General features: G+C 40.8%; 1 long non-coding RNA gene across 2 annotated transcripts in view; it reads left to right on the top strand.

Annotated features, from left to right (window-relative positions):
* The window catches only part of LOC114069109, a 147,405-nt gene that overhangs the window by 14,618 nt on the left and 117,461 nt on the right, over positions 1–15,326 (top strand). For both annotated transcript variants that reach the window (XR_003573726.1, XR_003573727.1), the window contains exon 2: positions 10,672–10,760. This is a non-coding gene — a long non-coding RNA (uncharacterized LOC114069109). The remainder of the gene's footprint in view (positions 1–10,671; positions 10,761–15,326) is intronic.

Genomic DNA, 15,326 nt, shown 5'->3' with positions numbered 1-15,326 from the left:
TAACTAGAGGGAGAACCAGACAAGCTCCTTCAAACACACTTGGGACTACTGGTGCCTAGATGAAGAAATCCATGCTAAGTGCCTTGAGACACATCCCCCAAATTAGGCACAGTACAGCTCTGACACTGGAATCTGACCTTTTGTCCAGCCCTGCAAACAGAGGTTAAGGATCCCAAGGGAGCTTCCCTGGGTTCTGAAGCTTGGCTTTGGCTTCAGATTGCTAGGAGGGTCATCTCCCATTCCTCACTTTCTGAAGTTGCAAAATGGGGCTAATGAACTGACCTCAGTTGGTCTGATCTTTACTTTTACATCTACTGATGAAAAATGTGATATGAGAGCTGTAGGCAATTTTTTCTTATCAAGGGGCAACATATTTGCATTGAGATAGGATAGGATGTATACAGGAGAGAGGAGGACTGGGTCTGCATGATGAGTTTTTTTGATGTAGAGCATGTCTGAAATGAGAAGGGCTTATTGGTACCTGATGAGCATTTATGGCAAAGTCTGTACAAGAGCACAGACAATTTGCTACTAATTGCTTTTCTTCTGATGTACAAACCCCCTTTTCTGGTCTCATACATGTAGTGATTTTGCACAGCTAGCATTACAATACATTAAAATATCAGGGAATCTGTGTCACTAGAATAGTCAGTCATAAATGAATATACAAAAGGCAGCAACCTCCTGAGGTGCTTTCTATTTCTGAACATCCCTGTTCATTTTTTCTGCAGGAAGGGAAGATTCACTTTCTTCCTTCAGCTTTACTGAAGTTTTCCTTTTGCCTCAGATAAATGTTTATAACGTGACCACTGAGTGGTTTTCTAAAGCAGCTGCAAGTTGTGAGGTGCTGGTTCAGAACGATGCACTGCCAAAACCTGCTGACCTGTTACTATTCCAAATAATAGCATCATGGAATGGCTTGGTTGGAAGGACCTTAAAGATTATCTAGCTCCAAGCCCTCTGCCGTGGGCAAGGACACCTTCCACTAGACCAGGTTATTGAGAGCCCCATCCAGCCTTGGCCTTTAATGCCTTCAGGGATAGGGAGTCCACAGCCTCTCTGGACAACCTGTTCCAGTGACCCACCACCCTCAGTAAATAATTTCTTCCTAATATCTAAACTAAACCTACTCTCCTTCAGCTTAAGGCCATTCCCCCTTGTCCTATCTCTGCATGCCCTCGTGTAGAGTCCCTCTCCAGCTTTCCTGTGGGCCCCCTCTAGGTTCTGGAAGGGGCTTTAAGGTCTCCTTGGAGCCTTCACTCCTCCAGGCTGAACAGCCCCAAGTCTCTCAGCCTGTCTGCATAGTGAAGGTGCACCAGTCCTCTGATCAACTTAGTGCCTCTCTGGACCAGCTCCAACAGGCTGATGATGTCTTTCTTGTGTTGGGGACCCACACCTGGCTGCAGTAATCCAGGTGGATTACACGAGAGCAGAGTAGAGAGGTGGAATCATCCCCTTCGACCTGCTGGCCATGCTTTTGGTGCAGCCCAGGATGTGGTTGGCCTTCTGGGCTGCATTTAAAAGCAATATATATAACTGATTTTGTCTGTTTGTTTGTGCTTTTGGGGTTTTGTTTGTTTGGGGTTTTTTTGTTTGTTTGATTTCATTTGGTTTGGTTTGGTTTGGTTTTTTTTTAAGATGCTTAATTCACCTACTTAATGCATTGGTCAAAAGGAAAAGCTTTTGGCCCCTGAGAGGCATTAGCCTTTCCTCCCCTGTAAGCAGAGTCAATCTGGCTCTCTGTGACATGGATGTGGCTCTCTGACTTTTACAGTGAGAGGCTTCATGTCTGCAGTATCATCTCAGAGCCTGATCTGGGGGGCAAGATGCTATTTGGGCAGCGTGGAGGCAGAGCAGAACAGCAGGGGTGTGGTGAGGCATCTGCCAGAGCAACTGGGGAAAGCAGCTTGCAAGGAGGGGGACGCCTGCCCCCTGAGTGGCTGGGGTATGGGTCAGTGGTTGTTGCAGGCAGAAGACAGTTGATACCTATCCGGAATGGGAAATGGCTGTAAAATGAGGAAAGGGTGCCCAGGTCAAGGGATCTCCCACAGGAGATGTGATTTCTGTCAACAGCACTCTGTAACATCACCCTCAGTTGTACTGCCCTTTTCTTTGACTGCGTGGAACAGGCCCCTTTTCATGGGCAGAGCTGACTACAGAAGGCTTATCATCTGTACCGTACCCTGTGAGCAGTGGGTATATCTGAGCCATGAGAGGTTAAACTGTTTTGGACTCCCGGTTGCTCAGAAAACTCTGCTGCCTTGGGCTTCATAGATTAAATATAAACACCATTTACATCTACTTAAAATCTGAATTGAACTTGAAATTTCTGTTGAGTCCAGTGGTGAATGTAGCTACGGTTAAATTGCTCCATTAACTATGAAGCAAAGTTTAATCCACTGTGTTTTACTTTCATGAAATGCTTCTAAGCACTGTTAATGTTCCTTTTTGTTGTGTTCCTTTAACTATAAAGGAAACTGAAAGCTTTGTCCTAAAAAAAAAAAAAAAATTAGGACTAAAATACCCATGAAAGCAATGCAAAGATTCAAAAAGGGAGCAGCATTACCAGGAAGAATTAGGAAGAACAACACTGGAGCAACTTGCGGCTTTGCCTTTTCCTTACCAAAGGAAAAAGATGGTCAAAGAGCATGGTCAAAGAGTCCCACAAAGCAGATTACCTCAAGTACTTGTGGAAAAGACTACAAATGCAATCCAGAAAGTCAATTCTTTTCATTCAGATAGAATTTTTCAGCTTATGACATAGAGTTAATTGCCTCTTTTTTTTTTTTCCCCTCCTTTTTTTCTTGTAATGGTCCTTTGCATAGGTTTAGTCATCCTTGAGGGCAGCTGCTCTATCTATACTGCAATTGCCAGATGATTACCTCTTTAATGTTTTCACTGAGTACTTTGCTGGTTAACCTCCTTAACTGGAGAGCTGTTTATTTTTATTTATGTCTTGTCAGCATAGAGGTTCATTAAGCATTGGTAAATGACATGTTTTCATATCTGCTGACACTAGAAATGCAATATGATCAATTGCAAATTGACTTCAGTATAGCAATAGAGTGCATTTAACACACATCAGTGGATCATTTGTACAAGCAGAGCTCGAATTTTTATGGCTATTTATGTCTTTCTAATATCAAAGTATAAATTCTCCCAAATCAAGCAATTCTTAGTAAAACAAAATGCAAAACTCAGTCCAACAAGTGATTGCACCAGGCCAGGTGTTTGCAAGAGAAGTTTTTGGATAGCAGGATGCTGGAAGTGGTGAAACAGCTCTGCCTGGAGGCAGAGAAGGGCTGGGGCAGCTCTTGCAAGTATTCTCTCCCATGCCTTAGGCTGTACCAGGGGTAGCTCTCCAGCGCTTTCCCTCACTTGCTGGCTTGCCATCACCTCCCTTTCTCTGCCTGTTTCTTCTCCCTCGGGAGGGTAACACTGAGTCTTGCCCAGAGCCCAGGCAGGTCTGGAGATGGCTCTGTGTATGTGTAATTCCCACAAACTGAGCTGACAGACACCTCTGTGGCCAGGTCCTGTAGGAGATCAATGATGAGGAGTTAAGAGCTTTCAGTCTCTCAGATGTAAATGGTCTTTTACTGCTCTGCTGTTTGTTCTCCTGGCAAGGAAGCTGGATCCAAAGTGCTTTCTGGTATTACTGCAGCAGTTCCTGAGGAAGCTGCAGTTGCTTTCAGTGGCTCAAGACCATTGTTAAACTTAGTCATCCTTGGGGATGGGGATGCTGGAGTTGGAGGGCAGGGCTCTGAAATCTAACCTTCTGCACATGGTGACAGAGCATTCACTGCAACAGCGTTGTCAGGCACTGGGGATCTCCTGTGCTGTGGAGGCTTGAGGTGGTCATCTTTATCAGGGCTCTAATCTCCTGGCTGGGATGAACTCTGACCCAATGACAAGGGCACAGAAACAGTGATGGAATCCTCTCATGGTGCCTCCTGTCCAAAAACTTTGCAGGGTCCCTGTCCTGTTTCCTTCTGACCAAAATTTCCAGGAGCTATTAATATATCTGTAGTTCTGAGACTGCTCTCTCCTGTAGCAGTGTACTTGAACTGGAGTAGGTCACCTTCCAGACACTGAGTTTCTAGACCCCTCTCTTCAGAAATTTGTCTCAGCAGCAGGGGGTAAGATTTTCAACTCTGCAGATCTAGGCACATTATATGATAAAGATTTGCCATCAGAACTAGGAAAAGCATATAATTATCTTATAAAAAACTTAAACCAAAAAACATCAGAAAAAGAAAACAGTAGAAAAAAAAACTTTCTGAGCAAAGGTTTTCATTAAAAAGCATCATCAGGTTTCAACTTAACAAAACACTGTAAAAATAAAAGAAAACCATGAATGCAGGCAGTAGCCCTAAGAGCATCCAGTGCTGATTTACTATGTCAGGACATGTTTCCTGTAGAGTTAGATTATTATTTTTCTCTACTGTTCTGTCACACATTGTTGCATGTCTGAGATTCCTTGCTAGTAACTGAGAAAAAGTGGAGAGGATTTACTCGTATTAAGTCCATTATTTTATGTACTGGAGGAAAAGAATGGCTTGTTTTGAAATTGCTTTGGGAAGAAAGTAGGATCTTACATTACTTTAATAGGGGTAGCTGGTAATTTACAATCTATATGTAAGTCAAAACATTTTGACATTCATTTGAAGAATCCTGACTCTTAGCTTATGCTTTTCTTTTGTTGGAATATTTGTAATATGCTCTTGGCTTTATATGTTGCAATAACTTTCTTGTTTTGTCTTACAAAAATGAAATTAAACTTCAGACTGTCTTTTCTGTATAGAAAAAACATGAGCTTCCAATCTAATCTGTTTGGTTAGTGACAATCCTGAAGAAAGCTATAATCTTCCTACTTATGCTCACTAAATATCCATGTTTGCTCATGGGCAGCTGCATTACCGGTTGTGTCTGTTTGCTCTCTGTGGATTGGACCCTGTGAAATAGCCTTGTTTCAGCGCCTTGAACAACAGAATGCTAAATTAATATTATGGCTCCCTAAAAAAATGTCTTTGATATAAGATTTCAATATCCTTATTTTGTTACAGAGCCATAAGAGTAGTTTAACATGCTGATATTCATGGTGCTGAGATGATATTGATGGACTTATTGGGAATCCAGCTGTGGAGTTCATGCTGAGGGGGAGTCAAACAGATGAAGGCAAATTTGTCTGAGTTTATGACTGTAAGATGGAGCAGGTGGCAGAGCCAGTGATTTCAATCTTTGTTGTTAATGTGTTGATTGTCCCCTCCCCTTTTTCCCGCTTTTGTTGGTTTTTAGCACAGTGCAAGACCAGACCCTGCCCTGGGGAAAGCCACAGTGCACTGGCAGCACAGGCTGCAAACTGTGTCTGAATAAGGCATATTTTAAAAAAAGAGTACCTTTTGGTCAGAAAATGGGAATTTTTGTTTAAGGAAAGCAATGATAAACTTGAGAATGATAGAGAGGTGAAAGAAGAGGGGCTGTCTAAGAGAGGTTTGAGTTTCTAAGTAAAACGTGTAGTGATTCCACTAAATTCTTGACAGTGTAACCGAACTCTGTGCATGCAAAAAAAGGATGAGCAACAGGGAAGGAATGACAGATGGATGGAAGGATGGAAGGATGGAAGGATGGAGGGATGGAGGGATGGATGGAAGGAAGGAAGGAAGGAAGGAAGGAAGGAACGAAGGAACGAAGGAACGAAGGAAGGAAAAAAATTACAACTGCCCTGTATGTCTTCAGAGCACACATACATTCCTTCTAAAATTCACCAGAAGGGATAGTATTTGAAAGTATGGTATGCACTGAGCCAGTAATAACCAAAAAATTTGAGATCATAGGGAGTTTTACCATTTCTCTTTCCTTTCTTAAAATCAATTAAAAACCAGTTTAATTTTGAGAACAAAAATAAAAGATCAGGAAGATGTCTAAGTAGATAATTTATAGATAACTCTTATATTCAGAGTTATCTAATTTGTAGATAACTCTGGATGATGATGCCCTCTAACAGCAAAATGCAAGAAAACAAGATCCTAGAGCTCTTCAAACTGATTTCTTAAAATCTGCTGGAGACATGCCAGGGCCAGGCTTTCTCAGAGGCACTGCAGACTCCATTTGTGCTATATCTGGCTGTACAAATAGCAGTGGCACTACCAGGCTGTAAGACAGAGAAGTGCTTCTCCTCCAGGCTGCCTTGAGAGCCCAGGCAGAGCTGGGGTGCTCTGCAGAAAGAAGAAACTGCCTCTGACATCCTTTGCAGAAACCATCATGGTCCAGTGAAGGAGTGGGGACAGAGACTTACCACTCCCTGTCCAGAGGCTGCTGCCCATCCCAGAGCTGTAGCCAGGCCAGGGACAGAGCCACTGGCTCAGCCAGGGGTGCAGGAGGATATAGAGCAGGAGCCATGTGGGAGGCTGTGGTCCTGCTCCACATGGCTCCTCTGGTTTTGACAGACAGGAATCTGAGTATCAATGTTACACACAGTTGCAAGGATGAGGATGAAAATTGACCGAAAATATCAAAAGGACCAGTATTTCATTAAAGGGAATAGATTTATTGACTGTCTAGACCGAAATTAGTTTTGTACTCACACTTAAAAAGTTTTAATTAAGGTTTACACTCATACCATCTAACCATTCCCAGGTTAGTTTTATGCAAACATTAACCTTGACATTTTGACAACTTTTTTCTTTTCATTTAGTCTCTCATTTAAAGATGTTTTCATTGTCTGTGGTTTAGCGATTCCCTCGGTTCACTTACACAACCAAGACCTCTGAAGAGTGACAGCTCAATGTGCCCAGTGGCAGATCCCAGTACAGCATTTAATTCTCAGCTCAAGCTGAACAGTGGAGCTCTAACTCCGTGGTTCTGCACCAGCATGACACCAGGTTTGCCTGCAGACTTGCACAATGCACTTGCGAGAATAACACGTTGGTGCCTTCACAGCTGGCAGGGCCCTGTGGCCAGCAGAGGGTGTGGGGCCCTCCCACACCTCTTTGCCTCAGCAACATTCCTCTACTGTCCCTCCTGCCATCACATACACATACAAGTCCTGTACCTCGTGGTGCAGTCTCTCTCTCTAGAAGATGCTCCAGCTCCTGCATAGGTGGGGCCCTCAGAAATTCCCAGTATATTCTGCTGCGTGCTGGAACTAAGCTGCGCAGAATGTAAAGATGCTTTGACAGCACCTCATGTTGATTTTGAAAGTCCAAGTTAAGCATTGTTGTATCAGAGAAGTGCCCCAAATCATCTAAGAACTTAGAGCAAGACATACTTAAGTATTTCTGCTCCAGCTTTATGAAGATATTTAGGCAGAAATATGTGCAAATGATGTAGGTTTACAGTGATGCAGGGAGGTGCTATGAAAGTCATGCTGGAATACGGCTCATGTCAATTAAATACCTCTCAGAAGTCGGAGCCTTTAAGTTCCACTGATGTATTTCCTCTCAAGTGCTTTTCTCTGCAAAGCTGTTGTGGTTATTAACTCATTGGAGCTCATGAGGTGCTGAGGCAGGGCATTTGGGTGTTAATGGCAGCACTTTGCTGGATAAGTAAAGAGATAAAGAAGTTTTAAAGTGTCTCTCCTCAGGGAGACAGGAGAACTCATCCACTCTGAAGAAAGGAATAACCCTCAGTTCTGCATCCCTGTACATCTTGCCATAAGACTGCATTATGTTGGGGAATTTCTGTTATAATCCCACTGACAAAATGTGAGAAACTGGTCTTTCAGTTTTGCTGGAAAATGAAGAGGTTTATTGTTTGGAACAACAGAGAAAAAGTGGTAAGATGGCACAATTCAGACCCAGTCCCATGGAAGGCAGGAAATGTTGCTGATAGAAATTGCCAGAGAACAGTAATGACTGTAGAGAAACCAGGAATGTAAATAGTGTAGTTGTGGCCATTGAGGACCAACCTTTCCTGTAAAAGATGCCTGCATGTCCTGCTGTTTCTCTTTCAAATATTGTCCAGCATGTTGTTGACTGGATAAATTGAGTGCGCTCTCTGGTTCCAGTTTTAGGAGAGTTCAACATGAGAGCACAGACTAGGTCACTCTTACTAGAGGTAACTTTCTAACTCAAGTGGGAATCAGAAAATAAGAAAAATGGTGACATTTTTCAAAGTAGGGCTGACGAAAAATGTGAGAGATTCTGCCTCATGTAAGGCCGAGGGGAAAAGAAGGTTGGGACTGCATTTTTAATGTTGTTTGGGAATCTAGGTTCCCAAGACAGGCGATGCACATCCTTATGAGCACGAGGGAACACTGAGGAGAGTGCGTGACCCTGTATCACCGTGTCCCTCCTGGAGACAGTGGCAACTTGTTTATAGCAGGAACACAGTCCCTGTTCCCAGAGCAGGGAAGGGCAATGGGGACCTGAGGAACAAAACAAACACCATTTTAAAAAACCTTTCCTCCTGAATAGCAAATACATCTCTCTGTTTGCATGAAGTGAGCATTTGAAGATTAACTGAGAGGTACCAAATGTGGGATTTTGGTACTGGAATTAGGATTTAGAGAAATCTGGTGAAGCAAGTAGTGCGTAGACCTTGAGGTAAAATAGGCATGGCAATGAAACTGATAAGGGAAACACCCTTGGGAATCCTGGAATAGAAACCCTCATTGATCTCTTCTGGAACTGAGAGAGAAAAATCCACGTCTACAAGTTGATGAGCACTGTGTGAGGGAAAAAAAGTAGATTACATTCAAGTGATAGTCCCAAATCAAAAGGAGTTCAGTAGGAAGAGACGTGTCAAAGTTTTTTTGCCTATAACTGAACTTTACAATCATGGATGTTATTCCCTAAGGATATTGACTGTACTGATCCCAACAATAAACTTAAAACCATCAAAAAACAACCCAGAAAAACATGTTACACTGAGTTATCCATAAATTATTTTCTCTGCCATGCATAAGAAGAAAAAGACTGCCTATAAGCATCTTATTACTTCTGTAGCATCATGAAGTAATACTCTGTGTCAGAAATGTAAATTTTTTTTTTAAAGGACAGTATTTTTTAATTGTTCCAAAGATTATCAGTACTGAATTTCCACTGACAATTTACCTGTTATATATTATCAGTTTATTAATATTATAAAAAATCTAATCTATTTTCTCACATTGGTTTTCTTTTCTCATTTCACCTATATTTAAGTCTACAGTATCTGATTCCCATCTCTGACACAAACTTTATATAAGAACTTGAGTAGAGGGATTAATTTTTTATGCCTCATTTTCCTCCTCGTAAAATACGACTTCTGGGAAGAGAGTTCCCCAACTTTATTCTCCTAATACCTGGAATCTTTATTCTAGTTTACAGGATGGGTGGGATTGTGGTAAGTTTTCATACAGTATCTTTATCTAAATATCTCTGTTAAATGAAATAGTTCTTTTCCTCTCCTGTTAGTTAGTTCCTGAATACCTTACAGACTGCAATTCTCTCCTCTTTCAGTCTGTGTTTTACTGTGCAAGACAAGTTTTCTAGCCTTCTGTCATGGGAAAATATTCGTCTGATCACCTCCATAAGCCCCTTCAAGTCTCTGTTTTGATGTGAGCTCTGGTGTGCAGTATCCAGATGGGATTTGTGTATAAGATGTTCCAGTAAAAAATTTTGCAGAAATGCTTGTCCCCTTAAAAACAGAAGAATGTTTCTGAGCCTGTTCATTTATAAAAATACATCACATACATGTGCTTGTGAGATCCCAAGATCATTCTCTCCTCCACCCACCATCGCACAAGGAAGATCCAGCTGAAAAGTCAGTGTTTTTTGGGGCACAGCCTGTCCAAGTAAAATACAAAATCAAACAATATGGACATTAAAAAAAAAAAAAAAAAAAAAAAAAAAAAAAAAAAAAAAAAAAAAAAAAAAAAAAAAAAAAAAAAAAAAAAAAAAAAAAAAAAAAAAAAAAAAAAAAAAAAAAAAAAAAAGATGTGTGGATTGCTGTGTAGCTGTGGTTTAAAAAGAGCGTTAAGCAAGAAAATGCTTGAAACCACTTGATGGGTTTGCTCTCTCACAGCTGCTGGCTACAAGAACAGCACTCAGTAGAGGAAAAGGAGCCCAAACTTCATAGGGCTGAAGAAATGCCCTTTGATGGCATCCTGGCAGTCACAGGGGTCAGCATATGAAAGGAGGTTGCTGCTGCCAAAGAGGAGACAGGATGAAGGTTCAGCTGGTGTAAAGTGCTGCCCTTCTGCATGCTCAAAGCAGCTGTACTGGGCTGCCCTGTCTATGTGACTGTGTTCTCTGTGAGGGGAGGCCAGAGGTGCATTTCAATGCAATTAATCGGGCAGCATATGATAGTTCTGGTCTGGAGCAAACTCTGGTCTCTAAGAGACAGGTGTGAACCACCTTAATGCTGATGTGATGTGGGGCTGGGATAAAGGGGAAAGATTAGGGACAGAAGTAGTCAGATGGGTGGTTTAGATAGGACTGATTCTCCTGGGATTTAATTGGTGATGGCCTCCATTTACAAAAAGTAACAGCTGTGAATAACGGCACTTAGTCTTCCTTTGTGCAAAATTTTTTCATTAGAAGATATTGTTTAGTGATTGCTGCTTTTGTTTACTTTTTTCTAAAGTTTATTTTACACTTACAGTTCTTGAACTGATCTGTTCTAGACTCTAAGTCTCTAGTATTTTGGCTTCAGATTGAAGCATTTTTTTGTGTCACTCCTTGTTTCTAGTGCCAAGATCACAATCAAAAAGGTCATCAATGAAGATTTGTTCATGCAGCTAAGCAAACTGTTCATGGAGAGAGCTCTAAACGAAACAGGTCAGTTATATATATTTAGTTTTGAGTATACGTCGTTTTCTGACTTAAGAGGAAGGTTCTTTGTGAAATAAGACAAAGAGAAATTTGTTATTTGTGCTTTTTTAAAAGAGTTATTCATGGAAAATACTGTATGGATAAGGTTTTTCCTAAAGTTGCCTAGAAACAAGCTGGATCCAAACCCTATAAAACTTGATAAGAACATAAGATGAATGGGGTCAGGCTCTGGGATATCTTGTCTTTGGTTTCCTCCCAACTTTTGTTTCCTCCAAAAAAAAACCCACCTTCCTTTTTTTTTAAGATTTAAAATGTAGTTCCAAACTGGCTGCTAAAAGTTACCAGTCTTTTAACATGCCTCTGGGCATCTCATTTCTGTTAGAGCAATACTCTTTTTGACTAGGTGTTCATATTTAAGCAGTGGGTCTCTCAGGGTGGCTTTACTATTTTGCAGGATCTTGTGCTTATAGTTTGCAAATGCTTGTGAATATCTCAATTTTTCATAGAAGCTTGTTGGGTTGGAATTTTGCTGCCTGGAAAGGAAGGCTCAGGCGAATGCCAAGAGGTTTCTGCCTTGTGATTGTTGTTTCAGACTCACTGGTGCCTTTCCCTGATCTATATAACTATCTGACAAAAGTAATATTGACAACATGTGTGACTCAAATTCCTGTATTTTCTTAATATCAAGAATGAATGTATTTTTTCTGTCCTCCACATTCTTTATTAGGGTCTGATCCAAAAGGTTCTCACGGGTTTTGGATCAGGCCTACTGGTGAGTTAGGACAAACCATGTTCTGACTCATAGAGTTAATGGAATTAACCTGGGAAAGGTTTTACCCTGTTTTAAAGTCTGTGGTTTAAAGATACTTACTTCTAGCAGGGAGGAAACTGGGCTTGCCTGTTCTTTTAGGAGTGCCTTATTACTTTAAGTCTCAATTCTAATCAGATTGCTCTTCAGTACTTAGATGCATCTTTGTGCTAACATGAAATAAACAAAAAACCCCACTCAGAAACACAGAACAGTATTTTGCTCTGGACCCTACTCTAGATGAAGTTCCTGGGTATCTTGCACTCCCAGCTATCTAATACCAGCATTCTGTATCACAAGAGGAATGTGTCTGACCACAGCTAGAACAAACCCACACTTTGTCCTTGAATATGAAAATTACTCTCCTGTGGCAGTAACTTATATAAGTTGTGTTTCTGGGTTCTCTTTTCATGCCATCAGCTCTTTCTTCTTCCACTAACAGAATAAAGGTCAGAAAATACAGATACTAAACTGTAGCTCTGAATACAAACACTTCAAATTTATTTGTGTGACTTCCTCTTTTGCAGAAAACTTTCCCCACAATGTCAAAATTGAAGCCAAAATCTCTCAGAAAAAAGCAACTATCTAAAGTCTTGGCCCACTGTTCATCTATTTTCCAGGCCAAGCTATTCTTTGCTACTGAATTATTTACTGAGGAGGAGAATCAGTTTTATTCATCAGAGGAGCATTAGAATCCAACAGGACTGTGAATACATATTTAAAATGTTTACTAGTGTGTTTGAGCATATTCATTTAAAGCCTTTAGAGACTATGTTGTTCATTACAACTCCAAATGCAGTTTACCCTCACTGATTTTTAACTTTCCAGACTGTAAGATGCTTGCCTTGGTTTTTTTGTTCTGCCCTGAGTGTGTGGCTTTTTGTTTTGTGCTGAAGGTAACAGAAGTGAGACATTTTTGGTGACTGAGATTCCCTTGTGTGGACAAGGTGTGTGACATTTTAGGTTTGAATTTATCCATGTTGGATGTGGGGGGAATTTCCACTGAGGCAGTGCTCTTTCTGCTGAAGACTACAGTGTTGCGATTGCATTGGTTTTGGAATATTACATTATTATACTTGAGAAGCATTTAATAGCACTACACTGGACATCTTGCTCATTAAATCACTCTCAAAGACGTTCCACTCCTGATACAATCAGAGCTAAACAGCACTAATGCTTCCTCATAACTATTAGCATTTGAAAAACACTTCAAACAGTTCCTTCATGTTTCCTCAAGATTTTCAGAGTCTTCTTTTGGATTACTTCTCCAAATGAAACACAAGGAAATATTTATTAAGCTTTCTGGAAAAGCTCTGGAGGCAGGATTTATTAATAGTGAAACTTCATTACTGATGCTGTTGTTCTCAACTGAGAAACTGTTTTATGCCTCCTTATGTTTTATTTTTACTCTTTAAAAGGTGGCATAGATTGCAAATGCTCATTATCAAAAATCTTTCCCTGGTTCCTGACCCAGCAGGAGACTGAATCCTCTGTGTTTAGGGTTAAAAAGTGAATCTCCTGACCTCTGTAAATAAACTCAGCACTGCTTGTATGAATTAAGGCAAAACAATTTCTGTTGTCTGCTATTCACATATTTCTTCCAAGGCTGCTTCTGATTGTCCAAAACTGACTTTTGCTGTTTAGCATCTTAGAACCAATGCTTCACAAAAGTATTTTCCATCCCATCTGCCCTGACATTTACTTCCCTTCGTCCCAGTACGGCAGTCCATGATCCAGCACTTCCAAGAGCGCGTGATATGACTGATGTTGGGGGTATTTTGATTTTTTTGGGGTGGAAATAGATGGGGTTTGTTATTGCTGGGGTGGTGGAGAGAGCTGCACTTACAGGAAAACTTCTAGATCCCTTTCAGAGCTTTTCTGAACTGCTAACCTTAATTTTACATTCTTAACATAGACTTGAAGCACCTGTGGCTAAAGGGATGCTTTTAGAGATGAACGATGCAAACCTAACTCTTGCTGATGGTCAGAAAATTTAAGTGGCATCTTAAAGGCTGTGGTCTCTGGGGCTCAGGGCTTACTGTGATTGGTAGGGATTAAAGCATTCGTGTGCAACATTCTCTGTGTAAAAGGATAACACGGTCATCAAACATATGGATGTGAAATCCTTTGTTGTACTTTGGCGATCCTAGGTATATAATAGTATTTCAGTACAAATTTCTTATTGTATTTAAATACAGTAAGTAAATCCCACATGAAACTCACTGTTCTGAATGCAAAGCATTTTAAATCAGTGTTTCTAAAACACCGACTCCCAGTGCTCCATCAGCAGTGTGATCTGAGCAGGCTTCCCTTTCCTATAACCTACAAAGAGTGAGGGAGTGAACTGAGACATTATCCTTCAAAAACCCACCTGTATCATCTAGAAAAGAAAAGGGCAACATAATGTGTAATAATATTACAGGGGCATAAGCCAAAGCCTGATCTTCACTTCTGATTTTTTTCCCCACGAAAAACAATAAGTATGTTATTGTTCTTCAGTTACCTTCAAAATACTCTTGACTCTAATGAGTGGCACAGAACCCCTTTAGAAAGTAATGCCTGCAAACCATATGCTGCCTGGTTTTCATTAAAGATACACTTTGATGAATCACCCCCCCCCATGCACACACCTTAAACCAAACCCTTTCTCTTCAGGGTAGGCTGGAAGTATGAGCTTGATGATTGAAGTCACTGTGCCCTGATCAGAGTTCTAGTACAATCACCACACCTCACTATCTAGCTTTTGATAGGAAATTACTTGTTAAACTGAAACATTCTCTTGCCTCCCCAAATGGATAATGGGTTATGGGCAAAATCACAGTTAATGTCTTTGAGAAATTGCTCGTTAGAGTAGCTGGACTTTCATTAAGGAGAGTGATGAGAGGTTTTTTATCTGTATGGGCTACCTGTATTCCAGATCGTTATTCTGTCTTGATGTTTGCTAGCTTGCTAGCTGTCTAACATCAAATTATTATATCTGAGAGCCATAGGGTTAGTTGGAATCCAGAGATTCCTGTGCACCTCCTCTGCTTTGGTGAGGGGATAAGACATCCCTTAGTAATTACCTCTGAAACTGAAAAAGACCAAAGCCTTTATCCCTCACTAATGTCCAGATCTGTTTTGGCTTATTTTTCTCACTTTATCTATATTTAATTTGAATTTTAGAGAAAATGCAGCTTTGCAGCCGTAGAAATCATCCTGAAACAGTTTCTGAACTTTGCCACGAAATTTTGCTGCTCCTTTTTCAGGAACAGCTCTCACCGAAATGCTGCGGTAAAGTCTCCTCTTCCCTGGGCAAATAATTATCTCTCAAAATGTTTTCATGCCGAGTGTGCGCAACAGTAAAGAGAGTTGCGTTAAATGCACAGCGACAAGAAATTCCCTGCCTCTGTATGCTCCTCACAGCTCTGGAAGCCTGGCTCATTGGCAATTCTGATGGGCGCTGTGAGCCCAGCGGGGTCCGTTCGCCCACGCCGGGAGGCTTTAGCCGGGCAGAGCGTTCCAGGAGCCGGCGCTGCGTAGCTGCTCTCTCTGCTTGTTGAGTTGACATGAGACAAGTTATTACCATATAAATGAGATAAGGTCTTAGATAATTGCAGGCTGAAAGCAAAACTGAACTTGACTGCTTGTGGCTGGAAATTTTAAGTGCACCTTTCTATCTCCAATTTTAAATTTCTTTTTTTTTTTTTTTTATTTGGGTGGGGTTTTTTTGTTTGTTTGTTTTTTTTTTTTTTTTTTTTTTTTTTTTTTTTTTTTTTTTTTTT

The sequence above is a fragment of the Empidonax traillii genome, unplaced genomic scaffold (genome assembly GCF_003031625.1).
Source record: "Empidonax traillii isolate 1590-97213 ecotype Southwest subspecies unplaced genomic scaffold, ASM303162v1 scaffold1193:size157251, whole genome shotgun sequence".
NCBI lineage: Eukaryota > Metazoa > Chordata > Aves > Passeriformes > Tyrannidae > Empidonax > Empidonax traillii.
This window is presented reverse-complemented; position numbering and strand designations above follow the sequence as displayed.